At 44.9% G+C, this 21,519-nt stretch overlaps 1 protein-coding gene across 3 annotated transcripts in view; it reads right to left on the minus strand.

Moving 5' to 3' along the window:
• The window catches only part of Camk1d (calcium/calmodulin dependent protein kinase ID), a 411,853-nt gene that overhangs the window by 314,452 nt on the left and 75,882 nt on the right, over positions 1 to 21,519 (minus strand). The gene's annotated exons all lie outside the window — the stretch shown is intronic.

Below are 21,519 nucleotides of genomic sequence, written 5' to 3' on the forward strand. Positions count from 1 at the left end.
GGCACAGGCAGAGGGTAGCAGCCATGTCTGCAGCTGGAGGGACCTTAGCAATGAACCTGGGGTACTCGAGCCTGACCTCAACTGTGTAACCTGCCTCTATATGAGATGAGGAACCCTGTAACTAACACAGGCGCCCCCATATCCTGGGTACCACAGGAGCCTGGGGCCAGTTTTCACAGACTTCCTGGAGCAACTAACCAGAGAGGCAGCCATCTTCCCTAGGCCCCGGCTCCACACCCTCCCCTCATCTTTACTTCATTGAAATAATCTGCTTTAGCCATATTTGCTAAAAATACCCTCTGATTCTCTGTTACACTTACTAATACATTCTATTTAAGGCCTGTTTGCATTCTTGCTCAGAAAATACCAGAATGAGGAGCACAGAGCACATGTGAAAGGATTCTAACCATATTCCCCCCCCACAGAAAGATTCCTCTCTCACCCTCGGTGCTCAGCACACGGATCCCAAAACCAAACCTTTCAACCCTGGGTAGTAACAGACAATATGAAAAGGTGGGCAGGGGAGAGCCAGGAGGAGGCATGAGGAAAGGCAGAGGCCAATCAGGAGGGAGGCTTCCACCAGGGAGTTCCTCAGGCCTCCTCTTCCTCACACCTGCCCTGCACAGGGTCAGACCAAACCCGGTCAGGAATTGCTACAACCATAGATGCGGTGTGGCATTTAGAACTAGAGATCAACAAAGAAGCACCAAGCAGCCCTGAAGATGATTTCTGTCTACACCAGGATCCAAATGGGAATCGGGGGCGGGGGAGGGGTGTCTTAGTGCCTTCCATCAGAGGTCTTAGAGAAACATTCAACCTCTGCTAAGCTAATCTCCCTGCCTGGCTTCCAGGCGCTATCTTGGAAGAGTGAGTTGGCCCAGCAGCCCTAGCTGCCGGATTTTCCAAGAACATTGGCTATAATTACAGGGAGGATAATGACAGCGCTCCATCTCCGCTCTCTGCTTCCCTGCAAGGGAAGGAGGTGGAAGAATTATTATGTGCTCAATTTTTAAAGGCCATAATTCATGCTTCCTTCTTCCTGTTTGTCCCAGGTTCTCCTATCGTTGACTTCACTGCCTCCCCAGACACAGGCCAGGCATGTGCCTTTCTCTGAGACACAAAGGGAAATGGTATAGGGTCTTTTCCCAGCTCAGTGGTAGCATGCATGGCAAGAATGTGTGTGATCCTAGTTCCAATCCCAGAACTACAAAAAAGGAGAAGGGGAAATGGGCAAAGAGAGTTGGAGAAGGGAAAGGAAGAAGGGTAGGGAACTAAAAATAAATAAGAAATAAACTTTACCAAGAGGAAGTGCCAAGAGTCCAATGTTAGTCTGGGCTGCACAGACTCTGTTCTCACAAAGAAAAGAAGAAACAATGACAAAAAAAAAAAAAAAAAAAAAAAAGATATGAAACCAAATGATAACTGTCTGTAAAGACAGACTGGACTCTCTTGTTATCTGGGGGCTCCCCTCAGATCCCTCACCCCTGAGTGTAGCTGAGCAGAGAGTCGGTCATAGCAGGAAGAGGAAGTCATTGCAGCTGGACCCTGTCTGTCATCAGGAGCGGAAGCTAAGGCAAGCAAGTGCCTCTAACCGAAGCCTCTCTTTTGCACCTCTGTTTGCAAGGCAGCCTGGGCAGGGAGATGATTGGCCACCCTGAAACAGGAGAGCCTGACACCTGCAAGCATCCTGAACCACAGCAACCGCAGACATTACTCACAGAGACTTCATCCTGATAACAGAAAGAAAGCAAGCCTACAACAGAGAGCCCTGCAGCACTAACGCGGTCGGCTACCAACGAGCTCAGTGGCCAAGAGCAGTGCCGGCTCCCTCAGTGTTCCTAGATGTGAGCATGGACTGTGCTCCTAACAACAGACGGTGCCGACTGCAGGCTGTGCATTACTCATGAGCAACAGGCCTCGCCGTGAGTGCCCAGGAACAGCAGGAAAAGTTCCTTGGTCCTCCCTCTTCGTTTTCTCTGCTATCCCTCTGCATGGGAATGCTGTTTCAAAAGACAACAAACATTGTCATTCCAGCATGCTTTCCCTGAGTCTCTAGGGGAGCACAAACGGCTGCTTGCATTCTCTCGGTGGAAAGGGGGCTCTCCCATCAGCTACTAGGTTTTCTAAACCAAGTAGGAATGTAGCAAGTTGACCTAAGTCACCAAGCACACCCCCACCCCTGCACTTCTACCCAACTCAGAAGTGATTGAATGAAATATCTGATTCCCGAGCCCCAAGTCCCCTCCATTCCTCTGGGCCATACTGCACACTGAGAACTGTGGGGGGTGGGGCGGGGTGGGGTGAAGAAAGGACAGGAGCTGAGAGCTGGCTCTCTGGGTTCATGGCCCTCTTTGCAAAGCTGCTAAGAGGATTAAAGAGGTAATTGTGCTCTAAGATGCTCTATAAATACAGGGCTCCGCCCCCTTGAGGAAAGACACATTTCCTTACAGTGGAGAGAAACACATGAACAGGAAGAAGGGCGGGCTGCAGGGCATCCTAGGTGGCCTGGCATCGAGACTACTGACACACACAGCATCCAGCTCCCACTGGAGACCTAAGCTTCTCGAGCCACTTACATGTATTATGCCCATCTATTACCACATGTATTTCTAATGTGTGTTTATTATGCCTCAATTCAGTCTAATAGGCAGTGGGTTATAATCACTGTAGTCCATTACCTGATGGGGATCTCTGCTGTGTCAATGGACCAGCAACCGTGTGACCCAGAGAAGGGGCTCGTGCAGCCCAGTTTTCTCAGATGGGGACAGTAGGATCCATCTCATGAGTCAATGGGTTTACTCATCCCCCAGGGGGATTCCCACACATGTTCAGATTGATGAGTCACTGGCTTCAGAAGAGTTACTTCAGTTTTGCTGAGTCATATCTCCTTCCTTCATCAAGGGGAGCTATTATTACCCACCTTCTGAGGCCATTGTACAAATGAAATGAGACAAGCTACACGAAGTGCTTGACACAGCACCCTGACCGTGATGGACGCTCGATGCCCACTAACTAGTATCACATCCATGTCAGTGACAGATAGGACAGCAGTTACTCCCAAACAGCTCCAGGAAGCCACAATTGCTCCATCAGGGAACTGTTTTCAGAGACAGCCCAGAGGAGACATTAAGGGTGGCTGGCTAGCATTGCTGTCACCTGCTTGAGGTGAGTTTGGGACCCAGGTTCCAGGTTCTGGTGTGATCAATACATGTTGTCTATGATGCAGGTGTCAAGGCCCATGGAGATGCCCACAAACTCTGACCCCTCAAGCATCTTTTTTTTTTTTTTTTTTTTTTTTTTTTTGGTTTTTTTTTCGAGACAGGGTTTCTCTGCAGCTTTAGAGCCTGTCCTGGAACTAGCTCTTGTAGACCAGGCTGGTCTCGAACTCACAGAGATCCGCCTGCCTCTGCCTCCCGAGTGCTGGGATTAAAGGCGTGCGCCACCACCACCCGGCCCCCTCAAGCATCTTAAAGGATGATTGAAACCCCATAAAATGGAGGAAATGGAGGAAATGGATCTCTCTCTTTCTCTCTGTCTCTTTGTCCTCTCTCTCTCTCTCTCTCTCTCTCCCTCTCTCTGTCTCTCTCTCTCTCTCTCTCTCTCTCTCTCTGAAGTTAAAGGAATTTTGAGGAAAAGTTCCTGAGAAGTAGGCTAGAGGGTTAGAGGCAGGGGTACAAGTACTCGTGCCTAAACTGTCGATTAGTGAGGGGGTTATCCATAAGGGAAAGCGATAAAAAGATACCCAATGTCCAGAATGATAACATCTAGAGTTCAAGAGGCAAGTAAGAAGCATTCTGAGAGAATCCCAACTTGTATTCCACACTACCAATACCCCCAAACAGTTCTGGCAAAGTTCATGAGGGCTCCCAGCAACCAATGTCGGGGCATCTGTTGTCCCCTCTGACTTCTAATCGGTGACATTCCCACTTTATTTGTTTCCCCCATGACTTCCCAAATACCAACTGCTAAACTTGAGACATAAATGCCAACAAAGGTCCACCTGGCAAAGGCTTAGTCCTCAGCTGGCACTGTTGAAAGAGGGTTGAAACTTCAAGCATTAGGGTAGAGAGAAGTCTTAGCATCCCCACCAATGGCTTTCCTGACTCTACTCAGACACACTTGTCTCAGGCTTCCACCAACACTGTCCATCGTGGATGCTGTGTTGCTAGAGACATTTGATTCCCTAGGCAAGGGGATCAGATGCTACAAGGAAGGGGGAGTATGGTTTATCCTTGAAGAAAGAAGCTGACATGGAAGAGCTAGTCACTAAAACGTGAATGCAGGAAGTAAATAAAGGAGTAAACAGAGGAATGAAGGAAACCAGTGGGTGAATAAATAAATGAGTGAGTGAGTGAATGAATGTTGAACAAGGAAAGCACCAAACTGAGAATAAAGGTGAATAGAAATTGAATAATGAAGCCCAGCAGGGCCAGGAAGTTGACTGTGTGAGTAAAGGCCCTTTGCGGCCAAGACTGATGACCTCGCTGGATCCGCAGGACACAACGGTAGACAAGAGAACTGACATCGGTAAGTTCTCTTCTTGTCCTCTGGCTTCCATATATGAGCCATGGTGCCCATGCACACACACTAAGTATATAAGAATGTACCAAAACTTGGAAACACTATAGAAAAGAAGGATAGAGGCCAGGATGCGGCATGGCTCAGTGGCAAAGCATTTGTGTATCGTGAGCAATGCATCCCAGCACCTCAGAATCTGAAGTCAAGGACTGGCGAAATGGCTCAGGCAAGAGATGCGATTATTACCAATCCTGATGGACCAAGTTTTATCCCCACTCCCCACACAGTGGGAGCAGAGAACTCCCTCCTCTAAGTCCCCTGTGATTCCCTCAGATGTGTCACGGTACATGCACTTCCCCTCACACTCCAGAAAAATAAATAAAAAAAAGAAACTAAAAAAGAAGACACCGCCAGGCATTCAAAGGCAGGCTGGGAAAAGATACATGAAGCTTCCCTCTATGGAAGAAGGATGAGCCTGAGTGGGAAAAAAGCTGAGCAAGGATTCCACTCACAGGAAGGAAAGCCTCAGAGGCACATGCAAAGGAACAGGCAGGGATATGATGCTGGGCTAGGACCCTCTGAGACTCAGAGCCGAGTGCCCAGCCCATCAGTGCTTGTGATCAGTTCAGACATGAATAAACATCCATGATGGAGAATAGCATGGATGGCATGTCATTGGTTCCTAAAGATGGCCTCATGTGAGTCATGGCTTCCTGTGCACTTGGACACAAGAGGCTAAGAAGAGGGGGACATCTATAACCACACAGGGATTCACAGTCAAGCTCAGAAACAGAGACAGGCCTCTCTTCACACTGTTTTAGCAGAGGAGAAAGAAAGTTGAGTTCTGTAGCTGAGGTAAGGAAGGCTAGATGGAGATGGGTTTTGTGGGGTTTGGTTTTCCTTCTGTGTTATGGAACAGAACATTTGTTTAAACTAGGTAAAGATGCGTTATTTTTGTTTAGGCTGCATAATTATGTAAAGATGTGTTGCTGTTTCACCTTGCCTGCCTAAGGCAACTGATTGGTCTAATAAAAAGCTGAACAGCCAATAGCTAGGCAGAGAAGGAATAGGCAGGGCTGGTGGGCAGAGAGAAAATGGAAGTCAGCTAGCCAGTCAGGGGTCAGTCAGCTGGCGATCAGCCAGCCGGACATGGGGGAAGCAGGAAAGCAGAGTGGACAGTATGTAGATGAGCTAAACAAGTCTTGGGGCAGCACAAAGATTAATAGAAATGGGTTATTTTAAGTGTTAAAAAAGACTTACTAGAAGCAAGCCTAAGCTAAGGCCAAGCATTCATAATTAATAATAAGTCTCCATGTCATGATTTGGAGACTGGCCATCCAAGAAAGGCTGCAACACTTATGTTTGATTTCCGAGACAGGATCTCATCTGGTCTAGGCTACCATCCAACTCACTATATAGTAAGGATGACCTTGAGAAGAAGGTCTCTGTTATCTAAATGCTAGGATTATAGGCATGTATCATCATGTTTAGTTTATGGGGTACTGGAATCAAACCTAGGACTTTATCCATGCTAAGAAAACATATGTCCAACTGAGCTATGCCCCCAGTACATGGGTTCTTGAATCTCAGAAACTCAAGAGTTGAAGTATACTTGTCAGGTTCTGTGGCAGTCAAGCTGAACTTCTGGCTTTGCCTTTTGGGCTTGGGTGGGAAGACCAGGACATGTTTCATGTAGCCAACTGATGGGGAAAGCCATCCCCACCTGGTCACTAAGAAACAGGTTTACCAACTGGGGTGGTTTGAAAAAAATGGCCCCCAAAGGGAACGGGAGGTGTGGCTTTGTTGGAGTTGGTATGGTCTTCTTGGAGGAAGTGTGTCACTGCGGAGGAAGGCTTTGAGGTCTCTTTTGCTTAAACTTTGGTCAGTGTCACGGTCAGCTTCATGTTTCCTACAAGATGTAGAACTCTCAGCTCCAGCACCACATCTGCCTGCATGCCGCCATGTTCCTCATCATGATGATAATGGATTGAACCTCTGAACTGTAAGCCATCCCAATTAAATGTTTTCACTTATAAGAATTGCTGTAGTAATGGTGTCTCTTCACAGCAATAGAAACTCTATCTAAGAAACCATCCTAAACAAGATGCTGTTAGCAGCTCAAATGTCCATATAGCAACCATATGGGTCTGAGGCCCAGAAGTAAACCTGAAAGAGACTGGCAAAGGAAGTCATTCCCACTAAACATGAACACACTGATTCAGACATCTGCTGACTCCTTTTAGCACTAGCTGCATCCTAGAGGCTAGACAGAATATATACCCAGGGAAGAATCACTACCAGTGAATGTCTTCAGCCCCAAGCAACTGACTGATAGTGCAAATGAGAGCTGAAAACCAACTGGAGAAAAATAACACAGGGAAAGAGATGAATGAAAGAAGACAAGAGGAAGACAGTACTATGCCAACAAAAAGAAAACAAGAGGGGCTTAGGAGATGGCACAGGAGGAAAGACGTAATTGCAGATTCCCCCATACCCACATTAAAACATCAGGCATGAAGGTGCACATCTGTAAGTCCAGCACCAAGGAGACAGGAAGATCTTGGGGGCTTGCTGGTAGCCAGTCTAGCCTAGGCAGCCAGTTCTAGTTCATGAAGAAACCAGGACTCAGAAGATAAGGTGGGAAACAATAAAGGCACACACATATGTATATGTTTATGTATACGTATATGTATACGTATACGTATATGTATATGTATATACTGCAGAGAGAAGGAGAAGGAGGGAGGGAGGGAAAGATGGAGAAAAGGAGATGGGGGAGGAGACTAGGCTTAAGCAACAGGCTTTGTCATACGAGCCTCTAATGTCCACACCTGGGAGACAGAGATGGACAACCCAGAGGTCAAGGCCATCCTGGACTATGCAGACAAACACTGTCAAATAACAAAACAAAAAATAAACAAATAAGCCACTAAGACTCCCTGGACCAGAGAGACAGCTAGGGTAAAACAGAGGTACACGATGCCCCAGCTCCAGGTTCTTGAGACTCAAACGGCCCATAGGCTATTTTCTAGAAAGATTTACAATATAAAGAAATGTCCAACAATAGCCATTGTGTGATTAGTACAAGAAACCATATGCAACATATTTTTATATTATTTGTAATTTATAATATATAATTATATTATATTTATAATTGCATTAACTATGTGCTAGTAAAGAAAGCTGTCTGGGCAGTCCAATTAAAGGCCCATCTTCAAGTCTTTTTTCTTTAATTCAAAGCAGGAAGGCCCTAGGTACCACACAGGTGAACCTAGTTCTTACAAGCATGGTAGAAAACCACCATGAATCCAAGAGACATTGAGTCCATCACTAGTTATATAGTGCTAGACATTTTAAAATAATCCGAAGAATGCAAACATCTGATTATGTGCTAATAAAGCAACACTTGGAATCTCTTAGACGTCACCATCAGATCTAAAGGAACACGTAAAACCATCAGGCAAAAGCTCACTTTTTCTCCCTGGTTTCATCCGTTTATAAGACTATCAGAAGAAAATGTCCAATATTTACAATATTTACAGAGTAATACTAGTAAATTGAAAGAGCAACAACAGAGGATAAGAGCGAGAAAAATCTGCCGGAAATAAGATTCTTTTTAAAAATCATATACAATGACTTTAAAGACTAAGTTAATGCATCCATTTCCCAAATCCCTTGAAAGGGTCCTTTCAGCTCAATTTTTCTACAATCTAATATTAAGATATAAATTTTCAAACTGGGTTCTTCGAGCCTTATGAAATAATATTCTGCTTTAAAACAAATTTCAGACGCTCTTTAGTCGACTAGCCTTCCCTCGAAACAAGTTCCCAGGGTTCCCGCACCAGAAGTATCTGCTACACAGTTACATTTTAGGGACCGGCAATTCCAGGGAAAGGTGTGTCTTTTGTTTTCCATGTCTTGTGGCAGACATAATGACCCGGGTAAAGGAACAGGATGCAAATGTTGCCGCTCTTGGTCCGGTCCAGGTGGCAGCAGTTAGCACTAGGCTGCCTACTCACCCAATGGGGGGACCTGGCTCCCAGGAAACAGTTAACTCCGTGAGTCACTTGTATGGGCTGAAATCCAGCTCTTTCCTGAGTCTATGTGGAAATGAGAGCATGGGAGAACGGTTCCTTTCTAACCTAGAATGCTGGAATTAATTCAGGAGTGTAAAAACGCTGGGTGGCTTTTCTCTCCTTAAATAGAAACAAGGTCGTGTCCCCATTCAGAAGAGCCCCTCTAGGCTCAGCAGGCAATGAACTTCAAGAGCCCCAGCTTGGAAAACTCCCTGTCCTAGACAATAACCCGCGTTCTTCCTTCACCCCATTGCCTCGTTTTAGTGGGTGAATATGCCTGTGTGTAGGTGCTCATACACGTGTGTGGTGACTGGGGGGGGGCAACTCTGACTCCCATTCCTAGGGCGCTGTCTACTGTGCGTTTTAGAAACAAGGTCCCTTAGCCTAGAACTCACCAAGTAGACTAAGATGTCTGGCCAGGTGAGCCCTGACTCTCTCTTTCCATCTCCAGGATTGGAGGTATGTACCGCCATACCTGCCTCTCCTCCCTCCACCTGCCACTGCCACCCGGTTAGGAAGGTCTTTGCAAACCACCCTCCCAGATCCTCTTTATTGGGAGCCCTACGAGCTTTCATCTCCCTCACCACGTTTCCCCGATGGGAAATGTGTCTCATTTCTATCGCCTAATCACCCACCTCTCCCAGGCAAGATGCTACTGTGGGCTGGAGAGGGATGAGATTTGAAACTGAGATGTTGCCGAATGAGTAAGATGACCCACCAGACCTGCTCACCTGCATCCGATAAGAAAAACAGTCGCATGACGGGGAAGTCAGTGATGATCAAAACAGGGACTAATTCCTCTAACATATTCTGCAGGTTTTAGGCTATAAAGAGAGTGACGTGGGATTCCCCTCTGTGAATATGTTTTAGGCGCATGCTCTGGGATTTGGCTGCAAACCAGACTCCAAGACTCCGCAAGTCCAAACTACTCTATATATTGCCAGCAAATGGACTATATGGAGTGGGTATAGGCGAAATATTTATATGGAGGATACGGGTAAGAAGGACACCCAAGAGAGAAATAGCCATCCCTGAAAACTGTAGACAGGGCTCTCTCATCCCAAGAGACATTGGGAAAATCTCCTCTTCCTCCTAGGGTCTCCTTTAATCTCCCAAACTTACCCTTTCCTCGGCAGCTGGGGCCAACTTCACCCCAACAGAGACCCAGACAGTTCTAGCTCCACCTTCACCTCAGACGCGCACACCCTTCCTTTTATCTCAATAGTCATGCTTTGTCATTTTAAAAACACTTTAAAACTATATTTGAAGCTGGGCGGTGGTGGGGCACACTTTTACTCCCAGCACTTGGGAGGCAGAGGCAGGTGGATCTCTCTGAGCTCAAAGCCAGCCTGGACTATAAAGTGAGTTCCAGGACAGCTAGGGTTGTTAACACAGAGAAACCTTGTCTCAAAAACAACAGCAACAACAACAACAACTTTATTTGAATAAACAACTCTACTTAAATAAAAGCAATGTATCACAGGAATACCATAAGTAGACTGCACTGACTTCAGTATCTTTGGCTGCAGTGTTGACAGGGTAAAATGTACACACAATCCCCTTCCATTACCTCCTACAGTAACCCTTACAGGTAACTCTACAGCCAGCTCAATAAAAACGTCAATCAAATGGAGATGGTCACACATGACTGCAACACCAGCACTCCAGAGATGGAGGCAGGAGGGTCATGAAATGGAAGCAGTCCTGGGGTGCCTAGCAAGACCCTGTATTTTGTTCAAAGTCTACCCATAAAGTCTTAAAGAACATGCTGTACTTTCTGTGAACAGAAAGGTCATAATACAGATGAGCGGTTGCACACATTGTGCCTGGTTTCTGTAGCTGCTTCAGTAGTTCCTGTGCTCAGCAAATACACATGCCATTCCCCAACATGCTGCATCAGACACTACGAAGTCTACTCTTATAATATTCTCAGAACATGTACAATAAGGAAAGCCATGCCACTTAGATAGACCTAAAGGGACAATTTCATATATACACTCTATAGAGTGGAATGTGACTCAAATGAGCCTTTGGCTACCTGAATCTCAATTGTCCAGAAACCATAAGGGTGGACCAAATCACTAACTCTTCATCTGTCCTCCACGTTGGTCAAGCTGTAGCCATCATCCTATTCCTTCCAGTCTCTGTGGCAATGAGCAGCTTCCTCAATAGAACGAGAGAAACAACATCTGACTCTGTCCTAGAGAGCAACCTCACGGTCCTGGGTTCTCAAATCACTTCCCCAAACTCCCTGTGCCCTTCACTGTTTTAGCAAGTGTTGTTTCGAAAAGGGGTCTCACTGTGTAGCCCTGACTGGCTTGGAACTCACTGTGCAGACCAGATTGTCGTTGAGCTCACAGAGATCCATCTGCCTCTCCTCTGCCTCCTCAGTGCTTGGAATAAAAGGGATACAACCTAATGCTGGCTCCCCTTGTGTCTTTTAATCAGAAAGTTCTAGAGGTCTTAACAAGCAAATGTGTTCCCAGCCGCGTTGATCCTTACAGTGGGTTGGTTCCTATGGCAGCTGTCATTTGTCTGGACAGACAGAGCTCTCACATGATATAAGCAGGCTGTTGTAGCTACCATGGTGACCTTCCTCAAACACAGGAGGGATGATGGATCAGTCCCTGCCTGGAGCCAGAGCCTTCCCAAGAAGCAGGGCACAAAGAGGAAAGGCTGGTCTCCTTGGCACGGCTATCGGTGCTTGCACTTGCTAGCCAACTTCAGCACATTGTCTCACTGTTCCAGTGCCTAGTTATCATATTCTCCCAAAGAGAAAAACTTATCTCCGTTTTTAAAATTCCGAAACTGCGATGAACCTTCTGAAATATTTGTCAATGCCTGCTTATACAAGACACACGAGTCAAGATTATCTGAACCTTTTTCTGGCTTCCTCTGACCAGTTGCCACCAGAGGGTCGGCAGTCATATTTTGCAACAAGATAAAAATAAATAAAAAATCAAAAGATAAAAGAACGACACAGGTGGAGCAGCAACCCAACCCCATGATGCAGTGAATGACCTACCTTTCGCTGTTCTGAACCAGACTCCTCTTTTAACATTGGAGTAACGCCACATTAAGGGACAGAATAAATAAAAGTCACAACATAAATAAAGATGTGACATTGTTCAAGAATGTCACCTCTGGGGCTAGGGAGAAGACTCTATCTGTGGAGCAGGTGCGGGACGAGCATGAGGAGGTGACTTCAATCCCCAGAAGCCATGTGAAGAAGTTGGGATTGGTGGACGTGTTTTTATCCACAGTGCTAGGGAGCTGAGACAGGAAGTTACTGGACACCTGCCCTAGCCTCCGTGGTGAGTTCCTGTACAGTGAAATACCCTGATTCAAAAAAACAAAGAAGACGACATTCCTGAACAACACCCAAAGCTGTCTCTACTTTCACGTATGTGCCTGCACACAGACTCTGTGAGTTTGCTAAAAGTGTTTTTAAAATAATATTGGCTCAGGAGTAGTCAAGTGAAAGTTAAAGTTATTAGAAAATTTTAATTATGTACAAAATCCCTCAGTTCATGGGTCAATGGAGATTTTCTATAACCATTGGCTTCCTCGAATGAGCAAGGCTTTTCACTTTCATTATCGGAGCTTGGGAAGAAAAGCTGCCATATTGCCTTATTCTTCAATTAGATACCCACCAGTAAATCTCCACAGGTAATTGAGATGCAAGGACGTCTTGAGTTCTTTATGACTGATAGACACACTCAAGTCCTTAGCTACCATTCTCATCATGGGACCCCATGCTGGCTGTAAAGGCAAATAGACCATTTAGGGTGGATTAGTCCCAGCCTGGAATGCAAAACAGTCCAGAATGCTTTTGTTGTACTGAGAGCCATAGTGGTGCTAAGTGCTCCAGTTCAAGAATATGAAATATAACAGAATGTGCTTGAAGATGAACTTCACTCTTTCCTGTTTTGTCTAACATTTGCCACTGATGCTAAGCTTCTGAAATTACAGGAAGTCAAGCCACAGGGTCCAGTGATATGCATCTAGGGGTCTACAGCTTCTTTAGCCAAGTATTCCAGACAGGACGATGCCTGAGTTTGCTACTCCCTTAACTCGGGAGTGCTATCTGGGGGGCTGAGAAAAGTTGCTGAGCCAAGCGTAGTGATGATGCATGGATGTACTCCTGCAGACCTGAAATTTGAGAGGATAAGGTAAGTGAATTGCAAGTTCAAGGCCAGCCTTTGCTATATGGTGAGACTCTGTCTCAAAAAAGAAAAAAAAAAACCAGAGGGAGGTAGAGAAGGAGAGGGCTAGATCATACATACATACATACATACATAAATACATAGAATATATATGTATATATATATATACATACATACATACATACATATATATATATATATATATATATAGAGAGAGAGAGAGAGAGAGAGAGAGGATAAAGACCTGTCAAAACCTAGATTGGTCTTGCTTCTGAAGTGTTTTATTATTTACTTTCTTATTTAATATCCAATGATCATGGAAACAAGATGGGAAAAATCAGTCAGTGACTTTGTGGCTGTTGAGAAAAATGTTTTAGGTAGGTTTTCAGACCCCAGCTAAGCGTTCATATCGCAACAGTCATTAGCCTCATGTGAGAAAAAAAATCACCAGGTCTACCAAGCACTGCTCAAAACAAACTCAGTACCTTTCTGAAAGTGTTTCCTTCTCTGCTAAGGCTGGTAAGTGTGAGCTGTGACTCAGCACAGACCAGCGATAAAGAACTCAGCAGTCAGGGTGAGTAGTTACTTCCCAGAACACCTCAGAACACCTCAGGGGTTCTGGCTCAGTTTCAGAATCTCAGTCCATCCCAGTGGGCTGGCATCATAGTGCCAATGAAGGCTTGGCAGAGTTCATGGCACCAGGAATATGTGGGGAAGGCTCCCCCAAATCATAGCAGATCGTCAAGCAGCTTGATCGGAAGTAGGAACAACCTATAACCTTCAAGGCCCATCTCTGGTGACCTGCTCCTACCAGGGAGGCCCCACCTTCCTCAAAATAATGCTACCAGCTAGAGAAGAAGCATGTAAACCATGAGCCTTTGGGGGACATTCCTATTCAACCCACGGCACAGGCTTAAGTAGAACAGTCCTGGGGACCAATAGCAAAGCCGGAGTGGAAAGACTATGCCATCCTTTCCTCTGTCTGCCAGGAAGCCATGGTCAGCTCTGCCAAGGTTAACAGAGCTGACAAAGTTCCAAAATAGCTACTCCTCAAAGTCCCTTCAGGAGCAGGGCTAAGGAAACAAATGACAAACATCTATGATCACTGCTGCATTTCTCCTGGGAAGACAACAGATCTGGAGGCTGCCTGGAGCAAGGCCTTAAATATAATGTAGAAACTAGGCTATAGTGGTTACAACCAAACTACTCTGTACTCTTTTCAGTCAATAAAACAAACATGATTTCTGATCATTTTTAAACCAAATCGCAAATCTAAGAATTCCTGGGACTGTCACACAGAACTACGGATTGAATGGGTTAATTAAACTTAATTTTTTTATATCTCAGGCAACCAGATTTGCCCACCCACTCTGCTGCTTACATTTCCTTCACTCCCTGGGCACATTTGAATTCTTGTAGACCTGAAGAACCAGAAAGCACTTGTTCCTATAGCTTTGATGTGGGTTCCTCACAATTTTTCAAGTTTCATCAAAATTTCGTTGAATTCAAAGAGACAGAGAAAATTCTTTAAAAAAAAAAAAATCAGTTAATCACAGACACTTTTCAAATAAGCCCATAACTTTGCTTGTGACTCAGAAAGTATGAGAAAGAAATCTGCCAGAGTGAGAAACAAAACAATCATTGGAGAGAAATATATTCAAACATACATACTTTAGATATTGCCATGGTGTTTCCAGGCCATGAATGTCCTAATTCATGGGATGGAATGTCTGTGCGGGTCATCTATACATGGGTGGAGGTTTTGCACAATTTTCTACAGCTAGTATATTAAAATGTTCAAGTTTCCTAAATTTAAAGAAAACACATTTATCAAAGTACTGTCCTATGTAATAACTAATAGCTAATAACCTATGTCTATTGTCACTAACTAGATAGATAGCATTGTCACCAACATGCCCCACTGTTATGAAATGCAAATACAATGATCAAGTCAATTTTTTTGAGAAAGAAAGAGAGGATTTCACATAGCCTAGTGCTGGCCTCAGACTTGATGTTTATGTAGTCAAGGATAACCTTGAACTTCCACCCTCTGCCTCTGCTGCCCAAGTGCAGACCACCATGCCTCTGTTTTAAGTTGCCTCCAGAGTCTCGGGCAAGCACTCTCCCAACTAAGTTATATCCTCAGCTCTCAACCAACTTCTTATTGAATTCAAGTGAATTCCAGTCTGTAAGGAACGCAGCAATAACAAACTAGGATAGGGTGACATGCCATACTCAGTGTTGTATTTGAAGCCTCTCTGAAGAAATCTTGATATTATGATAAAATGAAATCCTGACTACTACAGCAGGAAATTAAATAATTAAACGTGAGCATTTACCTCACTGTATTGTGAAGTGTGCCGCGTTACTGCTTGTGGGCATGCCCGCGACTAATCTCCCCTGACCCCAGCGACCCCTCTCTCTCCTGCCACAAGTGTCTTCTCACCCCATTTGTCACTAGTTATTTACTGTCCGCCTCTTCCAGAATGCCAGCTCCATGAAAGCTTGGGCATGAGCGTTCCCACATCACGACAGCACCTAAAACAGCTCCTGGCATGGTGGAGGTTCTCAATAAGCATTTGACTTCATCTCTGAGAGAAGAAACGAAGTGGGTGACCTCACCCCCTCACCTCCCTGTCCACCGCCTGCTTTTACCTAGCTCAGTGTGAGGTCTGCAATGACAGATTAGCTTTCTGTTGGTTGGTTGTTAGGTTTATGCATGATTCAGATGTCAACAAAACATAAAAAGAGTCACTCAGAGAAGTTATTTCTATACCTACTATCAATCACTCCCTTCTCTGGGCTTCCTAGATTATACTTGCATGAGTTTCTTGCTTATCCCTCCAGTGTTTCTTGATGAGAAATACAAGTAAATCCATACAAACATTTTCATGGACCCATATTTCATACACAAACATGACTCTCTGTTGGGCCTCGTAAGCCCTGAGCCTAACGAGTTTGGTGAGGCCTACTGTAACTTCCTGAGTCTAGCCCGAGTTTGGAGACCTGTCTCTGGCTACACAACCTAGGCCCACCTCTGCCCAGCCATGGCTCCTGTGGCAGATTATCATTGGCCCTTGTTCCTTGATCCACCTCAACCCATCCCAGGCTTCTCCACCCCCATCACAACCCTACATAAGTCCCTGTTTGATACCATTAAAGGAGTTCCTGCTTTGACAGACTCCCAACTCAGTGGGTGTGTTTCTCCCTGGTGCTCAGGGGAGAGGGCTGAGTCATGACACTCACCATCCCATTCAGCCCAGGGAGAGTCCGGTGGTTCCAGATCCTCCCCCCCCCCCCCCCCCCCCCCGGCTCTTTCTGCCAGAGAACCCGGCAACTCTCTACCTTGATTTTTTTTTACACTTGGCCACGTCCATGAAGACCATCCCACATCAGAACACAGGTCATTATCATTCTCTTCTCCAAAAATTATTCTCAGATTTATTTCATTTTATGTGTATTCATATCATGTGTGTATGCACACCACACATGTGCCTGGTACCCAAAGAGATCAGAAAAGGGATCAGCTCTCCTGGGAATGGAGTTATGGATGGATGGAAACCATGTTTCCATTAAACCTAGGTCCTCTGCAAGAGCCAAAGTGTTCCTGACTGCTGGGCCATCTCTCTTGATCCTTTTATCATTCTCTCTTCACAACTACATAGCCTCACACTTCAGTCATGTGACAATCATCCTATTAAGCAGTCTCTGAATGAGGGACCTTTGAGGACTTTAAACATTCTAGTGTCACACACGAGGCTTTACTAACAACTTTCCGCAAATGTCATTTGTGCTGTGTGGTTGTGGTTCTGCAGGAACACTACATGGAACCAAGACTGCTGGGTCAAGGGGTAAGTGTATCAGCAAGATGGGCTCACACAAGTTTGTTCAAAAATATCAGTAAGTGTTATAAAATGTGATAAACTGTAAATATGTGTGTGGGGGGGTGTGGGTCTCTAGGATGGTTTCCATTTGGGTCAACAGGAACGCTCTGTTAGTTACCATCATATCAGTGTGACAAAATTATCTCACAGACACAACTTAAGGAGGGAAGGGGTTATTTGGGTTCCTGATTTCAGAGGGATTTTAGTCTCCTGAGGAAATGGGGAGGGAACATAGTGGGGAGAGCACCATACCCAGCAATGAGAGTTTGCACAGACTTCTCCTATGGTAGTAGATTAGAAAAGACAAGGTTTTAGGGTTGGACGCAGAAAAGGGTATAAACTTTCAAGGTCCACCCCTGATGGCTTACCTCCACCAGCAGGCTCTAGCCTCTAAATATTCCACAGCCTTCATAACAGAGCCACATCCAGGGATTGCATATTCAAAGCAGGAGCCCAAGAGGGCATTTCACATTCAAATCACAACAGCAGCTAATCTATTCCTTTACTCCCATAAATACGCTTTTAAAATGGAAATCAACACCACTTCTCCCAGTGGTGGTCTGAATTCACCTCTGCTGCTTTCCTGGGACCCATCAACTCTCCAAGGCTGACACACTCTCCTTCTGGTAAGCTATCAGAAGAAAACTGCCCTCTGAGAGAGTCCACCGGTTAATATGGGTGGAATGACATTTTTCTAAGAGCATTCAAAGATTCTAAGTCAACAGCAAATGCTGTTTTTATTACAATGCACAAAGTGGCAGGAGAACAAACACCTCAGTGATTATTTTGAAAACCTTGTTCATTCCGACTCAGGGATTTCCCAAAACTAGTTTATATTCTGAGTTGTTAGTAATTCATGACTTTTTTCACAGTAAGACTCTATAATTAGAAAATGATGCCTCTTTGCAGAATTAGCAAAAAGGTTCTTTCCCACCCCTTCCTTCCAGAGAAGGCATTGAGAAATACCATCCTTTCACGAGGATTGGGGCTCACGGGGAGCTGAAGCTTTGGTTGAGAAAGATGATTCCAGACAGGAAGCACAGACTCAATGATCTGCTCTCCTCTTGCATGGACTCCTGAAACAAAAACCTCAGGGTGCTCAGTCTGTCCCTGTTCTGGCTACTTTTCCACTGCTATGATTAATACCCCAACTAAAATCAACTAAATGAAGAAAGGCTTCGTTTGGTTACAGTAGAGGCTGTAGAAGCCAAGGAGCATTTCTGGGAAGCCAAGGAATTCGGTGTAGCACATCCACAGTCAACGGCAGGTATCACCCACCCATGGCTCTATGCACCATGGGTGCCTCCTCCATCCTCTCTCATACCAGCTTCTCTCCTGTGCCGGAATGTTTTTCTCAACCTTTCCCTCAATGAGAGGACACCTAGTCATGTTGTTAAGAAGAAGCATCCCTGATAATTGCTACATCAGGACCCCAGCATATACACTGTCCTAATCCCCAGAATGTAAGGGCTGATGATTCCTTGGCCAGAGAAAGTCTAGAACATGCACCTTCCAAAGAAGCCTGGAACTCTTCCAAAGGAACCTTTCAGATGCCATAACCCTTGCTTCCTGGGTAAGTGAGTCATTTCATCACTGTGAAAATATCTGACATAAACAGCTTAAAGGAAGATTTATCTTAGCACGTGGTTTCCAAGGTTCCAATCCATCAGTGGCAGGGAGGAGATGTCAGAGCAAAGCAGCTCACATCAGGGTTACTGAGAAGTATGGAATGAAAGGGAGGGAGGGAGGGGGAGAGGGAATGAGAATGAATGCCATCCTAACTCCTTTCCCCCCCCTCACTGGAACCCCAACCTAAGGAACTGTGCCATAGACAGTGACTCTGCATACATGGGGAGAAGATCAGAGGTTTGGGATAGCCTGAGAACAACAAGAGTCATTGTCTGACCCTGGGTTTCAGGACCAGGAAGCTGCTGTGGAATAATCCTTCTGTACACTGTGTGAATTGATATTACTATGACTGACTTAATAAACAAGCCGAACAGGATAAAGTTAGGCAGAAAAGCCAAACTGAGAATGATAGGATAAGGAAGGTCGGAGTCAGAGGAGTCACCAGCCAGACAAAGAACAAATCAGACACATAAAATGTGATATAAGTAAAAGCCACAAGCCTCGGGGCAGCACAGAGATAATAGAAATGGGTTAAGTTGTAAGAGCTAGTTAGTAACAAGCCTGAGCTATTAGCCGAGCATTTATAATTTATATGAAGTCTTCAAGTTAGTTATTTGGGAAGCAGCTGCTGGTTATTTAGGAGCAGGCAGTAAGGATAGGGAAACTTCCACTTATAGGAAGCCTTCCATTGCCACACACCATAGCCCAGAAATAAAGCTGCTGTTTTGTTCTCCATCTGCCCAGCCTCCCTGCCCTACTTCTTAACTGGTTTAAAGCTCAAGTGAGGGAGAGAAAATGGTTCTATCCATGTTCTTTATGCCTGGTACCCCAGCATCATGGCTCTCACATCACAGGGGCCAGGACAAGTTCAGACAGGAAGGGTAAGAACCTCATGCTCAATGGGGATTTTGTGGGATATTAAGAATCCAATCAGCCAATGACCTCTGAGCTAGCAATCCCTGGTATCTGCCAGACTCATTCCTCTTTTATTCAGGAACAATGGGAATTTCCCAAGACAACTTGATAGATTCAGCATTATCTCTCCTTAAAGAAAACACTCAAGTCTTAAGTAACCAAATAAAACAATCTCCAAAGTCTGCTGTATACCTCTTGTTAAAACTCGAAAGCACATTATAAGCACCTCTGGAGATCATGGAAATATGCCCCAGACCTCATGGGACTCAAACAAATACACAATCTCCTGTAGAAGGAACGGTGGGCCGCTTCCTGCAGCCACGCCCCTACACGGCTAGCTTTACCAAAATAATTACACGGAAACTGTATTCATTTAAACACTGCCTGGCCCATTAGTTTCAGCCTCTTATTGGCTAATTCTCACATCTTGCTTTAACCCATTTCTAATAATCTGTGTAGCACCACAAAGTGGTAGCTTACCGGGAAGATCTTAACCTGCGTCTGTCTCAGAGAGGAGACGCCTGCCTGAGGCGTCTGCCTTCTTCCTCCCAGCATTCTGTTCTGTCTACTCCACCTACCTAATTGTCTGTCCTATCAAAGGGCCAAGGCAGTCTCTTTATTAACCAATGAAAGTAACACATAGACAGATGGCCCTCCTCCATCAGTCTCCTTCTTTCAGGTCAGTGTACAATTCATCTTCCAGAGTGCAGTACCCAATCTATAGGTCAGAGGTCACCTGAGATGCTACCAACCTACTTTTGTTCTATTCCATCTTATCAATGAGCCACTGTTGGTGTCTCTACAGCTAGAGCCCTCCTTCCTTAAGAACAAGAAATGGGACCTAAGGGTGCAGGAGAGCAGTGACAGAGCACTTGCCTAGCATGTATGAAGCCATAGGTCATAATCCAACTCTGCAAAATAAAAAAAAATATTGATTAACTAATTATTTAAACCAAAGCAGCACTTCTATGGGTATTACATGCAACTTTCATCTTCTTCTGTTGGTACTGTTGCTTTGTTTTATTTTGTTTTACTCTAATGGAGCCTAGGATGGTCTTAAACTCATTATTTACTAGGCTTGGGTGACTCTGAACTCCTGATCCTCCTGCCTCAGTTGCCCAAGAGCTGGAATTACAGGCATGCACTAGCATAGACCAATACAACTTTCATCTCTGAACCTTTGAGATCATCTGCTTAGCCCTCATCGTTCAGGTGAAAGAACTGCCGTACTAGGACTGCAGCTAGAAGCCAACCACCGCGGCAGAGATCTGAGTACGAACTAAGTAGAAAAGTGTTATGTAAGACAGACCTATAGATATGGTGGTATGATGTTGATTACGTGAGGAAACATCCTTCATCCCTTTCTTTCTCCCTTGCCTCTTTTCTCCTTTATTGCAGAATACTTGTGCATACTGTAAAGATATGTTTCTGCCCAAGGCACCTTCTGATTAATTTAATAAAGAGTTGAACGGCCAATAAGTAGACAGGAGAGGACAGGCAGGGTTTCAGGGGAAAGGGAGGAAGAGGAGGAGGAATCTAGGCACTCAGATTTTGCACACAGACTTGAAGCAAAACAGATGTGCCACACTGAGGAGCAGTAACCAAGCCATGTGGCCGAATGTAGATTTTAAAAATACGGGTTAATTCAAGTTATAAGAGCTAATTTGTAACAAACCTAAGGTAAGGCCAAGCTTTCAAAATTAATATTAAGTCTCTATGTCATTGTTTGCGGGCTGGAGGTCTAAGAAAGCTTGCAAAACACTCCTTCCTTTGGTGAGGGAGCAGAGACCCAAAATATTAATCATTAGAGGTGGAAGGTCAAGATGCCCTTACGTTTACTTTTTCTATATTCATGGATTTGTGTTTTGTATATATTTAGGGTATATAATGTGATACTCTACTGTACATATATGAGTTGTGAAATGATTACCACAATCAAACTGATTTACATCTTCATTGTCTGTCACTGGCGCTGTGACGAGCTGGTGGTGAGAACACTTGCATCTATTAACAAATAACCTTACTATTTCCCGAACGGAGAAAGATAAGGAACGAGACAGCAGACCTGGCCCTGGTTGATACAGCTAGTAAGGAACGTCAAGAGTTAGCAACAAGCATTTTCCCTTACCACGCTGTTTCCAAATTCCTGCATTCCCAGCATAGGCAAAGCTGTATAATGTGGCTACCAACCCTCAGGTGGCAGATTAGGCTGTGTCCACTTGACTTTAGAGGGGCCCCAAGTGTGTATGGTGTAGCAAACTGAGCCTCGATAAAAAAAGAATAAGCCAATAATCAGCTTCCCTTCATTCCGAGTTGCAAAGAGTTTGCCAG

The sequence above is a fragment of the Arvicola amphibius genome, chromosome 6 (genome assembly GCF_903992535.2).
Source record: "Arvicola amphibius chromosome 6, mArvAmp1.2, whole genome shotgun sequence".
Taxonomy (NCBI): Eukaryota; Metazoa; Chordata; class Mammalia; order Rodentia; family Cricetidae; genus Arvicola; species Arvicola amphibius.